Source organism: Danio rerio, chromosome 4 (assembly GCF_052040795.2).
Source record: "Danio rerio strain M-AB ecotype USA chromosome 4, GRCz13ab, whole genome shotgun sequence".
NCBI classification, from domain to species: domain Eukaryota; kingdom Metazoa; phylum Chordata; class Actinopteri; order Cypriniformes; family Danionidae; genus Danio; species Danio rerio.
Window position 1 is genome coordinate 31,504,536 of NC_141024.2, and position 8,540 is coordinate 31,513,075.

At 38.3% G+C, this 8,540-nt stretch overlaps 1 long non-coding RNA gene across 1 annotated transcript; it reads left to right on the forward strand.

Moving 5' to 3' along the window:
• Positions 1-3,021, forward strand: LOC148679971 (uncharacterized). The gene is made up of 2 exons (XR_015942457.1): positions 1-828; positions 2,024-3,021. It is a non-coding gene; the product is annotated as an uncharacterized LOC148679971 (long non-coding RNA).
• Positions 3,022-8,540: the final 5,519 nt, after the last annotated feature.

Here is an 8,540-nt window from a genome sequence, read left to right on the forward strand (position 1 = left end):
GCAACCTAGTAATGTTTGGAAAGAGAAGCAATCGTAATTCTGTTTTAGAATAACTGTTTCTCATTTGGCCAGTGTTGTCCCTGTTTATATTTTTATATTATGGTTTTGTCCATCATGCACTTCTACCACTTGCATCCAAACAGCAGCATACACACAGTAAACACTAGAGGGTGTGAGTTTGCATGAGAGTGCTCCCGTTGTTTACTGGTTTTGCACCTGGAATTGGTATAGCTTGTCAAATGGTCTCCTAATTCCTTCCTGCTGCAGGACACATAAAGCCTAGATGCATTTGCATCAAGTCAATTCAAATGTGTGAAAAATCCCATCACTTTCAACAATGCAGAGTTGTTCTGAAGACTTTCAGCCAGCAATCAAAACTTGATTAGCGTTCAAGAAAGGCTGAGTGTTAACGACTGTGGCAAAACCATAAGGCAAGTGCACCCTTATAATGGGTCCTGGCAAAGTACATGTCTCATATCTGCTCTTTCTAACAGCAGACAACAAGATGCGTGTGGCACTGCCTGCCAATGATTTCTCTTGCTGCTAAAGACTATGAACGGACAAGGTTTTAATCTGCTACTATTGTCACTATCGGTACCCTCACAAAGGCACTGACTTGGATGCTGTAATTGGTAAGTGCTATTTGTTGGGGTAGTTTCAAGTGACCTGTGCTACAAGAGAATGTTGTCTTTTGGAATTCAGAGTGGCATCTGCATGCCTTGCTTATTAAATTTCAATCTAAAGCACATTAAGATCACTTCAAACAGGAGCATTGATTTGTCCTTTGTTCATAAGTGCTTCTCTTTGGGGTAGTTTTAATAAGGACAGGTACAACAAGCAAGACTGAACCCATTTTGTATGGAATTGCATTGTTTACTTTTACCTTTTTGTTATTTGCTAATTTTACATCTTCTCATCTTGATATTCCAACAAGTTGGAGTAACATGGGGACACTCCTTTGCATCTGCCTCATTTTTAATTTCTTTGCCCTTGTGATAGAAAATCAGTTGACATCAACTCTAACTTTAGCATCTTTCTTTTAAGCAGAGTAGAAAGTGCTATCAAGTTGGGGTAGATGTTTGCTGACTAAGTCACCTCTGTCCACCATGATTCTGTTCCATTTGTACTCCTCTTCTATCCAATTTTAAATCCTGGATTTTCCTTTGGTGGTGAAGACTTTAAACAGACAAGATTTTAGTCTGCCACCATTGTCTCTATCGGTACCCTCACAAAAGCACTGACTTTGATGCTGTATTTGGTAAGTGCTATTTGTTGGGGTAGTTTCAAGTGACATGTGCTACAAGAGAGTGTTGTCTTTTGGAATTTACAGTGACATCTGCATCTAAAACACATTAAGATCACTTCAAACAGGAGCATTGATTTGTCCTTTGTTCATAAGTGCTTCTCTTTGGGGTAGTTTTAATAAGGACAAGAACAACAAGCAAGACTGAACCCATTTGGTATGGAATTGCAGTGTTTACTATTACCTTTTTGTTCTTTGCTAATTTTACATCTTCTCGTCTTGATATTCCAACAAGTTGGAGTAACATGGGGACACTCCTTTGCATCTGCCTCATTTTTAATTGATAGAAACCAGTTGAGGTCAACTCTAACTTTAGCATCTTTCTTTTAAGCAAAGTAGAAAGTGCTATCAAGTTGGGGTAGATGTTTGCTGACTTAATCACCTCTGCCCACCAAGATTCTGTTCCATTTGTACTCCTCTTCTATCCAATTTTAAATCCTGGATTTTCCTTTGTTGGTGAAAACTTTAAACAGACAAGATTTTAGTCTGCCACCATTGTCTCTATCGGTACCCTCACAAAAGCACTGACTTTGATGCTGTATTTGGTAAGTGCTATTTGTTGGGGTAGTTTCAAGTGACATGTGCTACAAGAGAGTGTTGTCTTTTGGAATTTACAGTGACATCTGCATCTAAAACACATTAAGATCACTTCAAACAGGAGCATTGATTTGTCCTTTGTTCATAAGTGCTTCTCTTTGGGGTAGTTTTAATAAGGACAAGAACAACAAGCAAGACTGAACCCATTTTGTATGGAATTGCATTGTTTACTATTACCTTTTTGTTCTTTGCTAATTTTACATCTTCTCGTCTTGATATTCCAACAAGTTGGAGTAACATGGGGACACTCCTTTGCATCTGCCTCATTTTTAATTTCTTTGCCCTTGTGATAGAAAACCAGTTGACGTCAACTCTAACTTTAGCATCTTTCTTTTAAGCAGAGTAGAAAGTGCTATCAAGTTGGGGTAGCTGTTTGCTGACTAAGTCACCTCTGTCAACCATGATTCTGTTCCATTTGTACTCCTCTTCTATCCAATTTTAAATCCTGGATTTTCCTTTGCTGGTGAAGACTTTAAACTGACAAGATTTTAGTCTGCCACCATTGTCTCTATCGGTACCCTCACAAAAGCACTGACTTTGATGCTGTATTTGGTAAGTGCTATTTGTTGGGGTAGTTTCAAGTGACCTGTGCTACAAGAGAGTGTTGTCTTTTTGAATTTACAGTGACATCTGCATCTAAAACACATTAAGATCACTTCAAACAGGAGCATTGATTTGTCCTTTGTTCATAAGTGCTTCTCTTTGGGGTAGTTTTAATAAGGACAAGAACAACAAGCAAGACTGAACCCATTTTGTATGGAATTGCATTGTTTACTATTACCTTTTTGTTCTTTGCTAATTTTACATCTTCTCGTCTTGATATTCCAACAAGTTGGAGTAACATGGGGACACTCCTTTGCATCTTCCTCATTTTTAATTTCTTTGCGCTTGTGATAGAAAACCAGTTGACATCAACTCTAACTTTAACATCTTTCTTTTAAGCAAAGTAGAAAGTGCTATCAAGTTGGGGTAGATGTTTGCTGACTTAGTCACCTCTGCCCACCAAGATTCTGTTCCATTTGTACTCCTCTTCTATCCAATTTTAAATCCTGGATTTTCCTTTGTTGGTGAAGACTTTAAACAGACAAGATTTTAGTCTGCCACCATTGTCTCTATCGGTACCCTCACAAAAGCACTGACTTTGATGCTGTATTTGGTAAGTGCTATTTGTTGGGGTAGTTTCAAGTGACATGTGCTACAAGAGAGTGTTGTCTTTTGGAATTTACAGTGACATCTGCATCTAAAACACATTAAGATCACTTCAAACAGGAGCATTGATTTGTCCTTTGTTCATAAGTGCTTCTCTTTGGGGTAGTTTTAATAAGGATAAGAACAACAAGCAAGACTGAACCCATTTTGTATGGAATTGCATTGTTTACTATTACCTTTTTGTTCTTTGCTAATTTTACATCTTCTCGTCTTGATATTCCAACAAGTTGGAGTAACATGGGGACACTCCTTTGCATCTGCCTCATTTTTAATTGATAGAAACCAGTTGAGGTCAACTCTAACTTTAGCATCTTTCTTTTAAGCAAAGTAGAAAGTGCTATCAAGTTGGGGTAGATGTTTGCTGATTTAGTCACCTCTTAGTCCTATTCTATTCAATTTTTAATTGCAACCTAGTAATGTTTGGAAAGAGAAGCAATCGTAATTCTGTTTTAGAATAACTGTTTCTTATTTGGCCAGTGTTGTCCCTGTTTATATTTTTATATTATGGTTTTGTCCATCATGCACTTCTACCACTTGCATCCAAACAGCAGCATACACACAGTAAACACTAGAGGGTGTGAGTTTGCATGAGAGTGCTCCCGTTGTTTACTGGTTTTGCACCTGGAATTGGTATAGCTTGTCAAATGGTCTCCTAATTCCTTCCTGCTGCAGGACACATAAAGCCTAGATGCATTTGCATCAAGTCAATTCAAATGTGTGAAAAATCCCATCACTTTCAACAATGCAGAGTTGTTCTGAAGACTTTCAGCCAGCAATCAAAACTTGATTAGCGTTCAAGAAAGGCTGAGTGTTAACGACTGTGGCAAAACCATAAGGCAAGTGCACCCTTATAATGGGTCCTGGCAAAGTACATGTCTCATATCTGCTCTTTCTAACAGCAGACAACAAGATGCGTGTGGCACTGCCTGCCAATGATTTCTCTTGCTGCTAAAGACTATGAACGGACAAGGTTTTAATCTGCTACTATTGTCACTATCGGTACCCTCACAAAGGCACTGACTTGGATGCTGTAATTGGTAAGTGCTATTTGTTGGGGTAGTTTCAAGTGACCTGTGCTACAAGAGAATGTTGTCTTTTGGAATTCAGAGTGGCATCTGCATGCCTTGCTTATTAAATTTCGATCTAAAGCACATTAAGATCACTTCAAACAGGAGCATTGATTTGTCCTTTGTTCATAAGTGCTTCTCTTTGGGGTAGTTTTAATAAGGACAGGTACAACAAGCAAGACTGAACCCATTTTGTATGGAATTGCATTGTTTACTTTTACCTTTTTGTTATTTGCTAATTTTACATCTTCTCGTCTTGATATTCCAACAAGTTGGAGTAACATGGGGACACTCCTTTGCATCTGCCTCATTTTTAATTTCTTTGCCCTTGTGATAGAAAATCAGTTGACATCAACTCTAACTTTAGCATCTTTCTTTTAAGCAGAGTAGAAAGTGCTATCAAGTTGGGGTAGATGTTTGCTGACTAAGTCACCTCTGTCCACCATGATTCTGTTCCATTTGTACTCCTCTTCTATCCAATTTTAAATCCTGGATTTTCCTTTGGTGGTGAAGACTTTAAACAGACAAGATTTTAGTCTGCCACCATTGTCTCTATCGGTACCCTCAGAAAAGCACTGACTTTGATGCTGTATTTGGTAAGTGCTATTTGTTGGGGTAGTTTCAAGTGACATGTGCTACAAGAGAGTGTTGTCTTTTGGAATTTACAGTGACATCTGCATCTAAAACACATTAAGATCACTTCAAACAGGAGCATTGATTTGTCCTTTGTTCATAAGTGCTTCTCTTTGGGGTAGTTTTAATAAGGACAAGAACAACAAGCAAGACTGAACCCATTTGGTATGGAATTGCAGTGTTTACTATTACCTTTTTGTTCTTTGCTAATTTTACATCTTCTCGTCTTGATATTCCAACAAGTTGGAGTAACATGGGGACACTCCTTTGCATCTGCCTCATTTTTAATTGATAGAAACCAGTTGAGGTCAACTCTAACTTTAGCATCTTTCTTTTAAGCAAAGTAGAAAGTGCTATCAAGTTGGGGTAGATGTTTGCTGACTTAATCACCTCTGCCCACCAAGATTCTGTTCTTTTTGTAGTCCTATTCTATTCAATTTTTAATTGCAACCTAGTAATGTTTGGAAAGAGAAGCAATCGTAATTCTGTTTTAGAATAACTGTTTCTCATTTGGCCAGTGTTGTCCCTGTTTATATTTTTATATTATGGTTTTGTCCATCATGCACTTCTACCACTTGCATCCAAACAGCAGCATACACACAGTAAACACTAGAGGGTGTGAGTTTGCATGAGAGTGCTCCCGTTGTTTACTGGTTTTGCACCTGGAATTGGTATAGCTTGTCAAATGGTCTCCTAATTCCTTCCTGCTGCAGGACACATAAAGCCTAGATGCATTTGCATCAAGTCAATTCAAATGTGTGAAAAATCCCATCACTTTCAACAATGCAGAGTTGTTCTGAAGACTTTCAGCCAGCAATCAAAACTTGATTAGCGTTCAAGAAAGGCTGAGTGTTAACGACTGTGGCAAAACCATAAGGCAAGTGCACCCTTATAATGGGTCCTGGCAAAGTACATGTCTCATATCTGCTCTTTCTAACAGCAGACAACAAGATGCGTGTGGCACTGCCTGCCAATGATTTCTCTTGCTGCTAAAGACTATGAACGGACAAGGTTTTAATCTGCTACTATTGTCACTATCGGTACCCTCACAAAGGCACTGACTTGGATGCTGTAATTGGTAAGTGCTATTTGTTGGGGTAGTTTCAAGTGACCTGTGCTACAAGAGAATGTTGTCTTTTGGAATTCAGAGTGGCATCTGCATGCCTTGCTTATTAAATTTCAATCTAAAGCACATTAAGATCACTTCAAACAGGAGCATTGATTTGTCCTTTGTTCATAAGTGCTTCTCTTTGGGGTAGTTTTAATAAGGACAGGTACAACAAGCAAGACTGAACCCATTTTGTATGGAATTGCATTGTTTACTTTTACCTTTTTGTTATTTGCTAATTTTACATCTTCTCGTCTTGATATTCCAACAAGTTGGAGTAACATGGGGACACTCCTTTGCATCTGCCTCATTTTTAATTTCTTTGCCCTTGTGATAGAAAACCAGTTGACATCAACTCTAACTTTAGCATCTTTCTTTTAAGCAAAGTAGAAAGTGCTATCAAGTTGGGGTAGATGTTTGCTGACTTAGTCACCTCTGCCCACCAAGATTCTGTTCCATTTGTACTCCTCTTCTATCCAATTTTAAATCCTGGATTTTCCTTTGTTGGTGAAGACTTTAAACAGACAAGATTTTAGTCTGCTACCATTGTCTCTATCGGTACCCTCACAAAAGCACTGACTTTGATGCTGTATTTGGTAAGTGCTATTTGTTGGGGTAGTTTCAAGTGACATGTGCTACAAGAGAGTGTTGTCTTTTGGAATTTACAGTGACATCTGCATCTAAAACACATTAAGATCACTTCAAACAGGAGCATTGATTTGTCCTTTGTTCATAAGTGCTTCTCTTTGGGGTAGTTTTAATAAGGACAAGAACAACAAGCAAGACTGAACCCATTTTGTATGGAATTGCATTGTTTACTATTACCTTTTTGTTCTTTGCTAATTTTACATCTTCTCGTCTTGATATTCCAACAAGTTGGAGTAACATGGGGACACTCCTTTGCATCTTCCTCATTTTTAATTTCTTTGCGCTTGTGATAGAAAACCAGTTGACATCAACTCTAACTTTAACATCTTTCTTTTAAGCAAAGTAGAAAGTGCTATCAAGTTGGGGTAGATGTTTGCTGACTTAGTCACCTCTGCCCACCAAGATTCTGTTCCATTTGTACTCCTCTTCTATCCAATTTTAAATCCTGGATTTTCCTTTGTTGGTGAAGACTTTAAACAGACAAGATTTTAGTCTGCCACCATTGTCTCTATCGGTACCCTCACAAAAGCACTGACTTTGATGCTGTATTTGGTAAGTGCTATTTGTTGGGGTAGTTTCAAGTGACATGTGCTACAAGAGAGTGTTGTCTTTTGGAATTTACAGTGACATCTGCATCTAAAACACATTAAGATCACTTCAAACAGGAGCATTGATTTGTCCTTTGTTCATAAGTGCTTCTCTTTGGGGTAGTTTTAATAAGGATAAGAACAACAAGCAAGACTGAACCCATTTTGTATGGAATTGCATTGTTTACTATTACCTTTTTGTTCTTTGCTAATTTTACATCTTCTCGTCTTGATATTCCAACAAGTTGGAGTAACATGGGGACACTCCTTTGCATATGCCTCATTTTTAATTGATAGAAACCAGTTGAGGTCAACTCTAACTTTAGCATCTTTCTTTTAAGCAAAGTAGAAAGTGCTATCAAGTTGGGGTAGATGTTTGCTGATTTAGTCACCTCTTAGTCCTATTCTATTCAATTTTTAATTGCAACCTAGTAATGTTTGGAAAGAGAAGCAATCGTAATTCTGTTTTAGAATAACTGTTTCTCATTTGGCCAGTGTTGTCCCTGTTTATATTTTTATATTATGGTTTTGTCCATCATGCACTTCTACCACTTGCATCCAAACAGCAGCATACACACAGTAAACACTAGAGGGTGTGAGTTTGCATGAGAGTGCTCCCGTTGTTTACTGGTTTTGCACCTGGAATTGGTATAGCTTGTCAAATGGTCTCCTAATTCCTTCCTGCTGCAGGACACATACAGCCTAGATGCATTTGCATCAAGTCAATTCAAATGTGTGAAAAATCCCATCACTTTCAACAATGCAGAGTTGTTCTGAAGACTTTCAGCCAGCAATCAAAACTTGATTAGCGTTCAAGAAAGGCTGAGTGTTAACGACTGTGGCAAAACCATAAGGCAAGTGCACCCTTATAATGGGTCCTGGCAAAGTACATGTCTCATATCTGCTCTTTCTAACAGCAGACAACAAGATGCGTGTGGCACTGCCTGCCAATGATTTCTCTTGCTGCTAAAGACTATGAACGGACAAGGTTTTAATCTGCTACTATTGTCACTATCGGTACCCTCACAAAGGCACTGACTTGGATGCTGTAATTGGTAAGTGCTATTTGTTGGGGTAGTTTCAAGTGACCTGTGCTACAAGAGAATGTTGTCTTTTGGAATTCAGAGTGGCATCTGCATGCCTTGCTTATTAAATTTCAATCTAAAGCACATTAAGATCACTTCAAACAGGAGCATTGATTTGTCCTTTGTTCATAAGTGCTTCTCTTTGGGGTAGTTTTAATAAGGACAGGTACAACAAGCAAGACTGAACCCATTTTGTATGGAATTGCATTGTTTACTTTTACCTTTTTGTTATTTGCTAATTTTACATCTTCTCGTCTTGATATTCCAACAAGTTGGAGTAACATGGGGACACTCCTTTGCATC